The sequence below is a fragment of the Vicugna pacos genome, unplaced genomic scaffold (genome assembly GCF_048564905.1).
Source record: "Vicugna pacos unplaced genomic scaffold, VicPac4 scaffold_16, whole genome shotgun sequence".
Classification (NCBI taxonomy): domain Eukaryota; kingdom Metazoa; phylum Chordata; class Mammalia; order Artiodactyla; family Camelidae; genus Vicugna; species Vicugna pacos.
The window spans coordinates 537,077-553,582 of NW_027328737.1; positions in this window are offsets into that span (position 1 = coordinate 537,077).

The following is a 16,506-nucleotide window of genomic DNA, read 5'->3' on the forward strand; positions in this document are numbered from 1 at the left end:
GATGAGTGTTTCAATAGGAAACTCCATAGCATACTCAACTGGAGATTTCTGCCACTGGCTAGAATGACAGATTCAGTGTAAATGTCTAAGTACAGCACTAAGAAGATTTAAGTTTCCCTTTTGTATGTGAAACACTGAGGTCATGCTCCTTACATGAAGCTTGCTTGCGGGGTAATTGGAGTAGGTGATCAGGGCAATCACACTACCTGTGGATGGCTGGAGGGGATGGTGGGCACAGAATGCTCTGGAATATGACACGATAGATTTCTACTCCTCTTACAATGTGCACCCCCCAAAAATAAGCTACTGTTTAGTATTTTTATATACCTATACATATATATAATATTATAATATATATAGATATATATAATATATCTCCTTAGATATTTAGTTTAATTCAATTAAACTTTTGGATAAATTATGCAGTCTTATAGTCTGTCAGACAACCTGATGTTACAGGTAAATAGAATATAAATTTAACACATTTTAATTCACTGTATAGAAAAGAGCACTTTAAGATGAGAAAATTCACAATTTCAAAATTTTCATATCAATCTTTAAAGGGCACTATCTGCTTTATTTTGGGGAAGCAAACACCGAGGGCTTTTGTGATTGAAACAACATTGTGGTTTACCATTTTCTCAATGGCATCATAGTCATTACTCACATCTAATTTAATCAATCCATCTTATTAGTGTTTTCTGATTTTAAAAAGGATATAAAATTACATTTTATTGAATTATAAATGTGAGTATAATAGCTATTAATATTTCCTGTGGGTTGATGTCCATGCACCAGAATGCAATTGTACTATTTTATTAAATTCAAAAATATTTCTGTTTTGCTGCCCATTTGGTTTGCACATTCTGTGTCTTGAGTGATGTTCACAAAGTTTTCTTAAGATTTGTTTCTGCCATTGCCACAATACAACACATTTTTATAGTAATACATTCCTTTAGTATTTTAAGACAAAAAGTTGTACTATTTTGGAAAGATGGTTATGTTTCTAACAATCCTTCTTATGCTCTGGTAATCATAGGAAGTCAAATTCTGCATTTTCTAAATGTTTATAAAAGCTTTATAGCTAGACAGTATAAAATGATGCTGACAATATAAAAAAATTATACACATATAATATTTTGATAAAAGTGCATTTAGACAACATTATAATATTTAATTTTCATAACACTCTGGTACAGGAATGCTATTATCTACAATTGAAGAGAAGTGAGTCCGAGAGAGGTCAGTAAACATGTTCAAAGTTGCACAGTTTAGATTTCAGATCCAGAACCACACAGTGAATCTTGTGACTCAAAATCTCTTACTCATTCTGCTAGACCATGCTACTTCCAGAAATAGATCCAGGCAGCCCAGGTCTATCTCCACAGAATACTTTCTCAAAAGAAATTTCAAGGTAGGCCAAATTAAATAAAAAAATGAACATCTATCTTTTTCTCATATTTAATTCAAGATCAATCTCCCTCTTCTAACCGTGTCTTTATATTTGGCCTTCACTTCAAATCCAAGTGCCTTTTTAAATGAGTTTAAATTTATTGTCTCTAGTTTATGTTTTAAACTAAGTAAATGATTTTCAACATCAGCCTATACCACCAATTGAAATTGGTTAGAAAAAATGACTTTCCTTGTGATCATATTTTTTAAATTTTGTTTTGATGGGGGAGGTATTTATTTATTTGTTTATCTATCTATCTATTTATCATTTGTTTGTTTGTTTGTGTCTTTAAATGAAGATACTGGGAATTGAATCCAGGATCCTGTGTATACTGAGCATGCACTCTACCACTGAGCAAGAATTTTGTTATAGAATGAACTGTGTCCCTGTATAATTTGTATGTGAATTCTAAAATTTGGCTGCCTCAGAATGTGACCTTATATGGAATAGAGCTGTTGAAGGTGTGATTAGTGAAGATGAAATCATGCTGGACTAGTGTGGGCCTCTAACCTAATATGACCGGAGTCCCTGTGATAAGGGAATATTAGAGCATGAATACACATGGACACAGGGACAATGCCACGTGAAAATGAAGGTAGAGATTGGGGCAATGCTTCTTCACACCAAGGAATTCTCAGGACTGCCAGAAAACCACCAGAAACTAGGGGAGAAACCCTAGAAGGAATCAGCCCCACTAAAACCTAGATCTCAGACTTTTAGTATCCTAATCAATAAATTGCTGCTTAAGCCACTTAGTTTGTGGTATTTTGCAGGCCTCATCGGTTAATATATAGCCTTTTCTTTTCTTTATCAAATCCACTATTCTTTCCAGGCTTTTTCATCTTTATTATGATTCTTTAAGAGTCTCTAAAAAATTTGAATTTACCATCCCCTATAATGCCTAAAATGCTGGTCTTCTTGAGGATCGTCCTTTATATACAGTTTTAGAATAATATCAAAATCTGTGGTTTAAACTAGTACTCATTTATATACCGAAATTGCATATGCCTTCTAAAATCAGGCACAGATTACCCAACATATCTTAAACTGAATTCACTACACATGGTGAATTTCCCTATCTTCTTGTCTCTTCCCCACTCTCTCTATTGTTGTAAGTCACTCCTTTGACTCAGTTACTCCAGCAAGAATCTTGAATGAAGGTCAATCTATATTTGTCAACTTCATGTCCTAATGTTAAATAGTACATAAGCCCATCAATTCTATCTCCTTAAAAATTCTTCAATAAATCCAGCTTTTTATAACACTTTACATTCTCTCCTGGTCAACTACAGTACTTTCCTACCTAGCATTTCTGACTTCTGCCTTATGTACTTCCCCCAATTCATTGCTTGAAAGTTGTTCTGTTTAAAGACCCATTCTGTTCTGAAAGATATAACAGAGTGTATTGTGACTTTTTAATTTTATTTTTTATTTAACTCAGGAATAATTGACAAATAAATTGAAATTGTGTTTCTTAATACACATTAATGAGAATAACAGTTTTTAGATGCAGTTCATTTATGCAAAACATCTATCTATTTTTAGCATCTAGGTTTCTTTAATCTTAATGCATTTTGATTTCCATTCTTTGTAATGATGAAACATTGCAGATTTAAATAAATTTACATCAGAGTTTTTATTATCTCTTAAGTTTAAAACACCATAATCAAAGCCTCTTTTTCCCTGTCTACTTCACCTTCAAACCTCCTTCCCCTCCCCAAACACATGCATACACACACATACACACACACACACACACACACACACACACAAAGTCATCACTCTCTTTTTTTCTCTTTTGTGTCAGCAACATGCCATGGATATAGCAAACATATTTCTTGGTTGGTCTTTTTGTGAGTCTAAATGAGGTCCTTGTGCATCTGTAGGTGATTAAAAGGGAATTTTTGATTTCATAGAAAAGTGGTAAAATGCTTTGGAATGTCTTTTAAAATAGCATTTCTAAACTTGAAGTGGAATTTTGACATTTTGGCATTTAGCATTTTAAGTTTTATCCATTTATTAAGCAATTTTATGTGTTTTTGTCACCTGGCCTTTTCTGTCTTATTCATATATTTCCAGATGGTACAAATTTCTTCCCCAAAGAAAGTTCATAATGGCAAGAATGTTAGTTATATTCTTTATTTTGTGTTCTGTAAGGTTTTATTGATCCATACAATTCTAATAGCATCTTTTTTTCTGTTTTGATGGAAATGGGAGAATAAAAAATCATTTGTATCATTATAAGTCAAATACTACTTTCTTTCAATAATGAAATATTTTAAGTAAACTTATCTATTAACAGTTTCTCTTTTTAATTTTTTCTTGTTCATTTCCCCCCATGAATATCCCTAATTTTTAGCACAGTAAGCAAAATTTCCTTGGGTGACTAGTTCTTAGAAATTGTAAAATGCATTTGCTCAGGCAATAAGCACTTTACTATATCAACATATTTCTGCCATGCTTATAAAGTCATTAAGCTTGCACCTTTGGGAAGATTTTAATTAATTACAAAATGTCAATTAATCGATGGAGTAAAATGGGCAAAGGTAACATGGAACAGATTTAGCAATATACAAAAGAGTTGGATATCTTCAGTCTATGCTTGATAGAAAGTTCTAATTTCCCTATCTTGAGAAAAAAGGACACTGGACTTAGACATCTTTTTTCAATTTTGCTGTTAAGGAGATTTGGGCCAAGGAAGGTCACTTAACTGATGGACATCTCTTTTCTCATAAATGAAAGGACAGGACCAGAGTACGTAATTTCTAAAATTCTTTTCAACTCTAATATTTTATTTTTTTGTCAAAATCTATCAGCCTCAGTGATACATGTTGTCAAAGACTAGAGATATAGAGAATGATGATGATGATAATGATGATTTTGATAATGTTTAATATTATTGAGTGCTATATGCCTGCATTTGATTCCCTAATTGTTCTAATAGTGGAATATTACTGCCTTCCATTTTATTAGTGAGAAAATTGAGGAACAGATAATTTAACAGATAATATACCCAATACCATAAAGCCCTATGCCAAAGTCAAATATTTCAAATATTAAGCTTTATGGAAAAATTATTATCAGTGTTCATTAGTATCCTTTCTGTGCACAAGCAAGACTATATTATTTATCCACTTGAAGATAATTGAGGTCATGTAATTAGCTTTGTCCAATGGCCATGAGTCAAATTTACATGTATAAGTTTTGGCACAAAACATGGAAAACCCAGCAATGGCTCTGCAGGTGCCTCTTTTTCTGAGATGCCCATGAGGAGGCAGTAAGCTCCATATGGTGTTGCTTCAAGATGGTGGTAATTTCCTTGTTCTGAATCACTGAGTTTCTGGTTTTGGAACAGTTCATCTCGCTTCTTATCTGGATACAGACTTTGCTTGAGTAAATTCTAAATCTTTGTTGTTTAATCCACTGAAATTTGGAGATATATATATATGTGTGTGTGTGTGTACACACACACACATACATACACACACACACACACACACACACACACACACACACATATGAGTATACCTAGCCTATATACAAAATCAGGACATTTTTATCCTCAATGAAATTTAAGAGCATGAAACTTTGAAAGTTTTCCATGTTATCAATTATACCAGTATTTTCTGATATAACCAGCCACCTGGCAGTTAGCATTGGGTACCAGGAAAACATTCTTAAGCATGAATTATTCTCTCCTGCTAGATTATCTCCTTTTTTCTCACTTCTTTCTCTCTTGAAACCTCTTATTCTTGCTCCCAAATTCTTTTTGAGTAAATACATACCCTAACAAATCCTCTTTTTTTTTTTTGGAAATATTTTTTCTTTCAAGATTGAGATATAGTAAGAAATATTTGATTTTCAATACTGACATTTAATAACAGTGTGATCTCATGAAAGTTATGTCTCAGTCATATTCAATCTGAAAATGAAAAAAAATATGAGTATTATGTAAAAAAGGGTTAGATATGTGATAGCACTTCCCCAAATTGTGTGTATTGCTGGGGTCATAAATTTCTAAAAGGGAGAATTGGAGGATCAGAGAAAAGACGATATCCAACCCTTTGAAATAAAGCAGTTTGGGCTGCCCAAGTGGGTCTGCAAAGGTGGAAAAGATTATGGAAATCTGCTGTCTCCAATTATCTGTTGGGTCTCAGTGGCTCTTGGTCAGCAAGATTTTCATTTGGGAAGATGATGTGGGTGTGGAGAGAAAGACAGCAAGAACTAGCTAGAATCCACATGTATCTGTTTGTTTGTTACTCGTACCTCTAAAATAACAGATTTCAGATGAGCTGCTTTATTTTCCCCTTCCAAAATTTGTAAAAAGAATTTCTTATTTGGGCCAGTTAACAAAGTATCATACAGGATAGGGGATTCTTGTAAACTATTCTAGCTTATCCAAGATGACAGTGCAAAAAATTGCTGCAAGTCAATTAATTTTCCTATACTTTAATTTCTTTATTTCTAAAATGTTTGATTTTGCTTCAGCAACTCAGTGTCATAGTTGTTGGAATCACATGTGAATATACACTGAAAATTAGGATAGTGATAAAAATTATTGTTGTTTCCAAAGTAATTGTGACAACATATTTTAAAACGATTTGCCTAAACACATCAATCTGTGAAAATAAATATTTAATACATTTTAAAAATAGAAGCCTCTTGAAACAGTGTGGGCTTAACTTGTCTTGTGTATATCTGCTTGTTCTATAGTCTATGATTGTAGATTTCAAATTTTTACAGTGCAGGACACAAAATTTACATAAAAAATTCAATAATCATTTGTTAACTAAATCCTTACTTTTAACTTCTAAGATAATATATTAATAATTTAATATTCATGACACATACAAAGAGGTGGATAGCTTACATATTCTATTACATGGAATTCTGAAGTTCATGTACTACCAAGAAAAATATAAATATAGATTTGAATCTTATGTAACTGCTGCTCTGATAAAATTAGTTGGAAGAAAATTCAGTACTTTGAATTTTAAATAGTTATTATTTTTAATAGTTATTTACTTCAATTTTAGCTACTGAACAGTGGAAACCAGCACACATTTAAGCCAGTAATTTCTACTTCTAGCCAGAAACACATAGGAACTGTGTATAAATAAATGCAAATGCCATTAATATATAGATTTCTAAAGTTCTACTATATTTTTCTTGGAAATGAAGAGAAATTTCAAAATTATCTTTCTTAATCCTATCATTTGATAGATAAAATAGAAAATTACCCAAAGTAAGAAAAATTATATAGATCATAAATAAACTTTTTGTATAATTTACTGAACTATTCATGTGCCTGTTTTATTTTATTATTGTTTTTTGTAATACAACTGACTACTTACACCAACCACTGTGGTATATATTTTACCAATTGTGCACATATTTCTATGATTCATTCATACAAATGTTGATTATGGTGTGTTCCAAATTCATTTGGGTTTGCAAACCTTATCATAACTAAGACAACTGAGGAATTAGAAATTCATTTTAAACAAAAATCAAAGGAGAATTTGCAAGAGACTATCCCAATCAAACCTATGGCCCTATTGCAGAAAACAGATTTTAAACAAATCTGGGCTAGGCCTTGTTATGTACACGGTATATAGACTGAGGTTCAAACCACAGTGCCTGATGTTGGGAGTATGTGGTCTTATTAAGATAGTGAAAGACATGTAGTCAGTAGTTACAGAGCAGTGCAAGTGTTTGACAATGACTGTTTCATAGGAGAGGCAGTGAAGGATTCATTTCTGTGTTTTCATCAGAGACATAGAGTTCAAAACAATGACTTTGGTCCTAAACTTAGGAGATTTTATACTACAATAAATAGTAGTAAGGAGGGTGTGTGGATATATTGTGTTCTGTATGTGGGGGCACACACACACATGCCTGTTGTGGGCAAAGATAATGTGTATTTTGCAGGGTTAGCTCATTTAGCCAATACTAAAAAAAAAGGGGGTGGACAATAGATCCCAAGTGACTTTGTGATTTTTTACTACTAATAATTATAAAGAAAAACACTGGCAAAATAAGTAAAAAGTACAGAATTTTTCTAGTTTTTTATTATTTTTTATTTTTTTATTTTCTTTTTTAAACATTTTTATTGATTTATAATCATTTTACAATGTTGTGTCAAATTCCAGTGTTCAGCACAATTTTTCAGTCAAAAATGGACATATACACACTCATTGTCACATTTTTTTCTCTGTGAGTTATCATAACATTTTGTGTATATTTCCATGTGCTATAGAGTATAATCTTGTTTATCTATTCTACAATTTTAAAATCCCAGTCTACCCTTCCCACCCTCCACCCCCCTGGTAACCACAAGTCTGTATTCTCTGTCTGTGAGTCTACTTCTGTCCTGTTTGGTGCAGCCACTATGGAAAACAGTGTGGAGATTCCTCAAAAGACTAGGAATAGACTTACCATATGACCCAGGAATCCCACTTCTGGGCTTGTATCCAGAAGGAAATCTTCTTCAGGATGACATCTGCACCCCAATGTTCATAGCAGCACTATTTACAAAAGCCAAAACATGGAAACAGCCTAAATGTCCATCAACAGGTGACTGGATAAAGAAGATGTGGTATATTTATACAATGGAATTCTATTCAGCCATAAAAACTGACAACATAATGCCATTTGCAGCAACATAGATGCTCCTGGAGAATGTCATTCTTAGTGAAGTATGCCAGAAAGAGAAAGAAAAATACCATATGAGATCGCTCATACGTGGAATCTAAATCACAAAAACAAAAACAAAGAATTTTTCTAGTTTTTAAATTCAAAGTTTGTTTATTCTTTCAAGCAACTGTTATACTTACTGAAGGGGAATAACAGTTCCTGCCTTTTACAGTGAAGGAATAAAGAGTATTCATGATGTTACTTTTCATTAAAATATAAAATTTTCCATCCTAAGGTCCTAGAGAATGAGTTATTCTACCCTGATCAAAAATGGTCCTCTGGGCATTGACTCATATGGGGTAATTTAATGGAATTTCACATTCTGTAATCGAGACTATATGTTCATCTAATGATGCCAAGCATATTTTAAAAACCCCTCAATGCTGAAGTTTCAGTCTCCTGCCATGATTGTTCATATCTCTCAGTTGATTAATGAATCTAAATGACAATGCAAATCAAAGTCAATTTTCATATTGTGTTTACACCATTAGTGAAAATCTAATTAAATATCTAATAATTAATGGAACTCCTTCCAGGAGAGTTAATACATCAGAGAATGTCAACGGGGAATATCCAGTGGGAATATTACCTTCATTGTTGTGTTTCATATTGTGAATTGAGTGAATTATACTGTATATTGTATTTTATATGCATATTTTTTAAAAACTGCGTGGGCAAGACAATCCAGTTCTTGGTACAATAATGTAACTTTCTTTTAGTTGGACATTATTATATTGATAACATGTCTATGTGTCTGACACCAGGTCACCCAGCCAGCTAGCCAGTAAACATTTAGAGAGTGCCTAATACGTGACCAGCACTGTCTTAAATGTCAGTGATATAGAAAGCATTAATATAGAGTCCTTTTTCTAAAAAAGATCTTTTTTAAAATTACTAACCATTACAATTAAGCTTCTAATTTTCAGTGGGGAACTTTTGAGTGGAGGTCAGGGAAGGTTATGGTGCATATTAGAATATCCTTTGCCATTATATTTCCACATGAGGAGTATTTATCTTCTCCTACTTTTGGGCTTGAACTTGTAACCTGCTTTGGCCCTTAGGCTATCAGCAGATATGATGTGATGCAAGCCAAGGCTTGAAATGTGCCTATGCACTGGGCTTTCTCTCTTGTACTCTACCTCTACCATGAAGACATGCTGAGTAGGCTGATTGGTTTCAAACAAATCAAAGGCACTTAAGATTAGACATGAACTGAACCCATGTCCTAGAACTAAACAAAAGTGAGGGCATCAGAGGTCTCAGCAGAGCTGGCCTAGTGGGTCAGCAGTTTGAGTTAGAACCCCAGCTGAACAATTAGTCAGTGCATAAGAATATTTATCTTTATCAGCCTCTAAGTTATGGGATGTTTTGTTGCAGACCCATAGCTGACAGACACAAATGAATCTGTGTTTTACAGTGATTGCAATATCAGATATGTTTTTCTTTTTAGATCTTCTATTTAAAAATATTTACAGGAGTATAAATATGTGTTCCCTGTTTTAAGGAAACAGAGGCTTCATCATTATTTAACTATAATTTAAGAACCAAGCAACAAAGGCAGAAACAGTGAAAACATCAATGGTATAAATGTAATAATATGAATGATTATATTCTACCAAATGTATCCATGACAATTTCTTAAGTGATCATCAAAGTATAGGCAAATTATTCTCCTCAGAAGGCCCTGTAAGCTCCCTGTGTAGTTAACCAGTTTACATAAACATGGAAGACAGTGATGGAGTTGCTTCTTGATTTAAAAAAAAGTTGTGTCAGTGTGTTTAGGTAATTTTTTAGAGTTGTGTTTGTGTTTGATCTGAGTTGGCTCAAAAAATGACAAATAGGCAATGTAAATATAAAAATTCAAGGCCACTAAGAGAAAGAAATATATGCTAGACTTAAAGCCATTAATATGTAACTGTTAACTCCTTAAAATAAAGCACACTCTTATTTTATATTATACACCTCTAGTCCTTAGAGCTATGTCTTTCATGATTTTGGTATATCATGTATGAGCAATAAATAGTATTACGTGATTAAAACAATGATCACACATAAATATATTACTAATGAAAATTTAAATGTTTAGGGACCTTTGTATTGTTAGTCCTTGTATAATGTACTAAATTTACTAAAACAACCTTTTCATGTACATATGTACATTAATAATAGAAAGTCATTTGGCATAAATTAACTGTGTATTTTCAGTGATTATGGTCACACCTCAAATCTCTGGAAGTAGTTATTTGGTACACTTTGACATCGACCCCCTTAAAATTAGATTAAATTTTTAGTAACTATAAAATCTCTGACAAGAATATGCTCCTTCCAGCATATTATATATAAATATAAAATTAAAAGAAGGATGTACCCTCCTGTGAGAAAAGCAAATGTAAATATCCAGTTATGTGGATTAGGTGAAGCAAGGACCTAGCGTTCACTTTACATAGTTTTATAGTGGGCATTTTTTCACCATGAATCTTTCATCACAGGTTGACTAAATGTTACTTGTTCATAACTCACAATTTAAATAGTTTGAGCTCAGGTACCCCTTATGAAAAAAGTGAGATTCAGCATTGCATATTTAATTCTTAAAGCGTAAACTGTCTCATATTTACTATCACACAAAATAACAGAACAAAAATAAGTAAATACAGTAGAAAAATATGAATCTGTAGGCAAAATTGACCTGTAAAAATAAATGGGATTATTCCAACAATGCAAATTAGTTTGCCTGTATACAATAAATTAATGTATTATGGCACATTAATAGATTACAAAACTACAAGGGGAAAAGCAATTGATCATTTCAGAAGATGCAGAGAAAGTACGTGATTAAAGTCCAATACTATTCCTGATAAAAAGCTCTTAGAAAACAAGAAATGAAAGAACTTCTTTATTCTGACAAAGAATATCTGGAAAAAAAAAACACCCAAAGTAAACTATTGTGATTAATACAAAAAAGGTAAAAACATTAAATTCAAAATTAGAAACAAGATAACAATATCCTCTATGACCTCTTCCATTCATCATTGTAAGGGAGGTACATAAGAACTTAGTAAGAAACAGAATCAAATGTATTATTTACTAGAATCTGAAAGAAATAATCTAAACTGTTTATGTTTAAAAAAATAAATATAAAAGAGTAGTTTTCAGGGACTAAATATCAGGTGTATTTCTATGCCTAGAAACAAAATGTTAGAAATACAATAAACAGATACAATTTTAACCACAGAAAATATGAAGAAAAGGAATTCACCAAGTAAATGTCTTGTGAGCCATCAGAAAAAAAATATGACTGTGTGGAAATGCATTAAAGATACAAAAGTAAATGGAGAAATATAGCTTCTTCATGAATATGGAAAGCCTATATTTTAACCATATAAAATCTTACCAAAGTGATTCACAGATTTAATCTCTATGATTAAATGCTGGCAGAGGTTTGAATGGTACTCAACAAACTTACTCTAAAATTTATATGGAAAAAGACACAGCCAATGATAGTCAAGTTATTCTTGAAGAAATTTAGGTGAGTGTAAATTCCAGCCATAAATATTAGGCAGTAACACTTAGCAGAAAAGTTAGAAAAACACTTACCCAAACTTGAAACTTTAAGTTTAAACTTTAAACTTTAAGTACAAGAGATGTGGTGTTGGGGCAAGGAATAGCGACTTTATTTGGAAAGCTGGCAGACCGAGAGGATGGCTGAATAATGTCTTGGAGAACCATCCAGGTCCAGTCACAATACAGGCTTCTTTTATACAAAACAAAAACAAAAACAAACAACAACAACAAACAAATAAAAAACAAGGGAAGGTGTATGGTAGGTTGTTGCAAACATCTTGCTGTAGAAATTCTTTGTTCTTGCAGCTGTCCATGAGGGGCAGTTCATGGTGTCCCTGTAAACCTCCAAAAAACAAATGTTATTCTCTATTCTACAGCTTGTTATCTTTATGTGAGTGCAAAGCTAGCAAGACCAAGCCTAGGAAACAGGGCACAGTGGTCAAAGCTAAAGGAACAGATCTAATATAGAGTCAGATTTTTTCTCCTCTATTACATTAACTTCAGAAAATTATAATATCCTTATAAATTAAAGGTTTCAACACACAAACTCTAGCAATTTCTTTCCTAAGTTACCTTCAACCTTCTGCCTGTGTTCAGTGTGCACCAAGATAAATATACAAGTATGTTTATAACATCATTGCTTATAGTAATCAAACATCATAAATAACTCAAACATCCACTTTTTGGAAAATGGATTAATGGAGTAATTTTTAAGTTGCATTCTAAAAATTTCAGTTTTATAAAAATTAATAATTCTAAATATAAAAATTGCAGTAAAGAGAATGTTTCAGGGGAAATTGAACAACAATATAACATTTAATAAATATAAATGGCAACTTAAACTAAATGATATCATTTTATTGATATATAAGTGTGTTCAAGAAATTATAAAGAAAAGCAGGAGAATGCATTTTAAAATCTCAGGATACTCCATAGTGAAGAAAGAGAGGTAAATAGGATAAAATAAAAGCACATTAAGGGCTTTAATAATAAAGTACATGTTTTAGTTAATTTCAAAAAGAAGGTTGATAAATTTCAGTTAGCCAGACAATTAGCCATTTTTGTTGTTTAAATTTTATCTTACTTATTTTTATAAAAATAGTACAACTTTAGCATCATGAAATTTGTGGACACTTCCTTTCTGACTTACTATATAGTTATTTTTTGTCATTTTTATATGTACATTTAAAAATATATATTCTGTGAGGTGTACAAATTGTTAGACAAAGGTTGGAAACTCTATAAGAAAGTCCTCCCTGTTCTTTTTTGTCTAATTAATCTAGAAATCTTCAAGGGATTAGTTGGTTTTTATTATTGTAAATCTTCTCACTTTAATTTTGAGTTTCTCAGTATCCAGACATTCTTTTTTTGTCAGTCTACCCTATATCTACATATGTGAGAGGACCAAGAACCTGATGCAACAATCATTCTTCCCAGAGAAAGCCCATGTCCTGGGATCTATAGGACCCAGCAGCATATATAAATATATACTTATCTACACTGGCACATTATAATCACTCATAATTACCTTTGGACTCACTCTTGGTGTTGAATACTCTATGTATCTGGACAAGTGTACAATGGTATTTATCCACTGTTACAGTACCACACACAATTGTTTCACTGCCCTAAAAATCCTCTATGCTTTACCTAATCAATCTTCCCTTTCTCATAACACTTAGCAACTTTTCATCTTTTTATTATCTCCATAGTATTGTTTTTTCCAGAATATCATGAGGTTGGAATCATATAATACATAGCCTTTGTAGATTGGCTTCTTTCACTTATCATTATACATTTAAGGATCTATATTATCTTTTTATGGCTTAATAGCTCATTTATTTTCAGCACTGAATAATAATCCATTGTCTGATTGTTCTATGGTTTATCCATTCTCCTACTGAAGGATTTTTTGTTGCTTCCATGTTTTGATAATTACAAATAAATCTGATGTAAATATCCTTGTGTAGGTTCTCATGTGGACATAGTTTTCAGCTCCTTTAGGTAAACTGTAAAGAGTAGACTTGAAGGATTTTATGGTAAGAGCACATTTAGTTTTGTAAGAAACTGCCAAACTACTTTCCAAACTGTTTTAATCATTTTGTATTTCCATCAGCAATAAGTAAGAGTTCCTGTTGCTCTACATCTTGGCAGGATGTTTGGTGTTGTCAGTGTTCTACATTTGGTTAGTCTAATAGGTATGTAGTAGTATCTTCTTGTTTTAATTTGTAGTTTCCTAATGGCATACAATGCTGAACATATTTTCGTATGTTTGTTATCTGTCATCATCCTTGGTGAGGTATCTGCTCAGGTAATTTGCTCATTTTTTAAATCAGGTTGTTTAATGTTCTATTGTTGAGCTTTTTAGAATTCTTTGTATATTTTGGCTAATAGCCTTTTATCAGATATATCTTTTGAATATGCATCCTCCCAATCTGTGGCGTCTTATCATTCTTTTGACAATGTCTTTTGCAAAGAAAACAAATTGTAATTTTTTTTAAAGTTCAGCTTAGAAATTATTCCTTTCATTGATCATGCCTTTGATGGTATATCAAAAAGTAAAGTGAACAAAGTCAAAATATGGACTAGATAATCCTTTAAATAGCAGAAACTAATTTCCAAAGATGGAGCAAAATACCATAATGAACTTATAATATAAAAAACAGTTAACATGACTATTTTCTTGATATAAAGTAGAAAATATATATAAAAATATATAATTAGAAAAAATTTAACTATCCTTGTGTAGGATAGAATAATAACTATCAGAAAATAACAATAAACAGGTTGTTTTTTATATAATATTGGCAAAACTGGATTAGAAGACAGCTTCTTGAAATGTATGCTTTGTAGAAAAGTCATCCTGAATTTTAAAATCTAGAAAAGGCCAAAATATTATACAAGTATGAAATAAATGAAATTATCTTCAGTGGTATAATGAATGAGGTGTTTAATGCCTGAAAAATGCATCTGAAGGAAAAACAAAAGAAAGTCACTCAAAAAAAAGAAAATTAATGAACAAAGTTATATGTGGAAAACAAAATAAAGTCATAAATAAATTAGTCAATAATACATATGGATAAGCCTAAATTAAGTCAATTTCCCTATTAAAAGACATTAAAATGCATAAATTCTCAGATATTTGGGGGGAACCTCTAGGATATTTGCAAGAGGAACACTTAAACATGCTGCAAAAATTATTGAAAATAAAAATATAGAAAAAGAAACACCAGAAAGAAATACCTATTACTATAAAATGTAGTTATATCAGTTTTAGTTTTAAGCAACATAAATGAGCAAGGGTAAATATATTGGAAATGTCATGTTTTATTTCTCAGTTTGGGTGGTAGAGTAATGGATAAATATTTTATAATCATAACCTGTATGTATCAAATGTTTCATAATTTAGAAATGCAAATAAAAAATATAATCAAATCTTAGTGTAATGTAACAAATAAAGAATTAAACATTCTTTTTTGTATGTAATTCCTGGGTATTATGTGTGTGTATATTATATATATGTATATTTTTGTCCTAGAATCAAATTATGCACACAATTTTGCTTTATGAACATTAGACATTCTATATTGAGAATCCCTGATTGTTTTCAAAGACTGTAAATATAATTATTAATAACAAAGTAACATTTTATTTGTGAAAACCATAAGAAATATAATTACTCAGCTTTACTGATGTTGTTACATTGTTTTTAATGCTTCACACTGTAATTTTTCTATTAAAATAACCATTCTAATATCTCTTTATTTATACATTTGAAATGATTTTAACTTTGTAATTAAATTATTAAAAATCTTTAGTGAATAATATAGATTATGAAATATAGAAACAGAAAAAATATTACTCACAAGCCCATAATTAACTAAATTTAATCTTTGATATAGAGACTTCCAGAATGCTATCATTAAAAATATACTCATTATTTTAATTATAAATTTTGCACAGAAATTTTAAAATGTTTTACATATCCAAGAAGTCATTAACTCTGTTTTCCTTTTCTTCTTTTTCCCCACTACTTATACCTGATAGGGATCAGTCTTGAAGGGATCATCAAGAGGACATGACTACTGGAATGTGTTTCGCTTGCCTTCCCTGCAGAAGTCCCACCAAGTACTCAGCCTTGCGACAGTAATGTGCTTGTTGCCGAGACCATCGGACAGTATTTTAAGCCTTCTATATAAACTTTTAAGATTCTGGTGGGGTTGCAGGGAGACTCTTGTGGCTGCTTAAGACAAGTCTCATAATTAAGTTATCTTGCTGATAAAACCTGCTGCCCACTAAGCTGCAGGGCTCTGCTTCTTTCTATGGTCTCCTTCCCGTCTGTGTTGGACCAGTTCATGGATCATCAAGCAGACTGGGCTGAAGTACATCCTCCAGAAATTCTCTCTGTGAAGATGTCTGGGTGTAAATTTTTTTTCATCCTTTTTATTTCTAGAAGTATATTTGGTTATTACTCTCACAACTGCTAATTTGTCCAGATGCATAGTTTTAAGCTTAGAGTGATTTATCTTCCTTTCATCATGCTGAAAATGTCTCTCCTTACACAGATTAATTATCATGGTGGCCCAGTTTTTTTTTTTATTTCAATTTGAAATTATATAGGCAGAGGTATCTTTTCACCAATTGTTACATCAATGTTTTGAACTATTTTAATATACATGCTGTTAACTAAAATAAAATTGTATAACATGAGAGTTGTGGATTAAGTTTTATTTGGGGCAAAATGAGGACTATAATCTAGGAGACAGCACCTCAGATGGCTCTGAGGACCTTTTCTG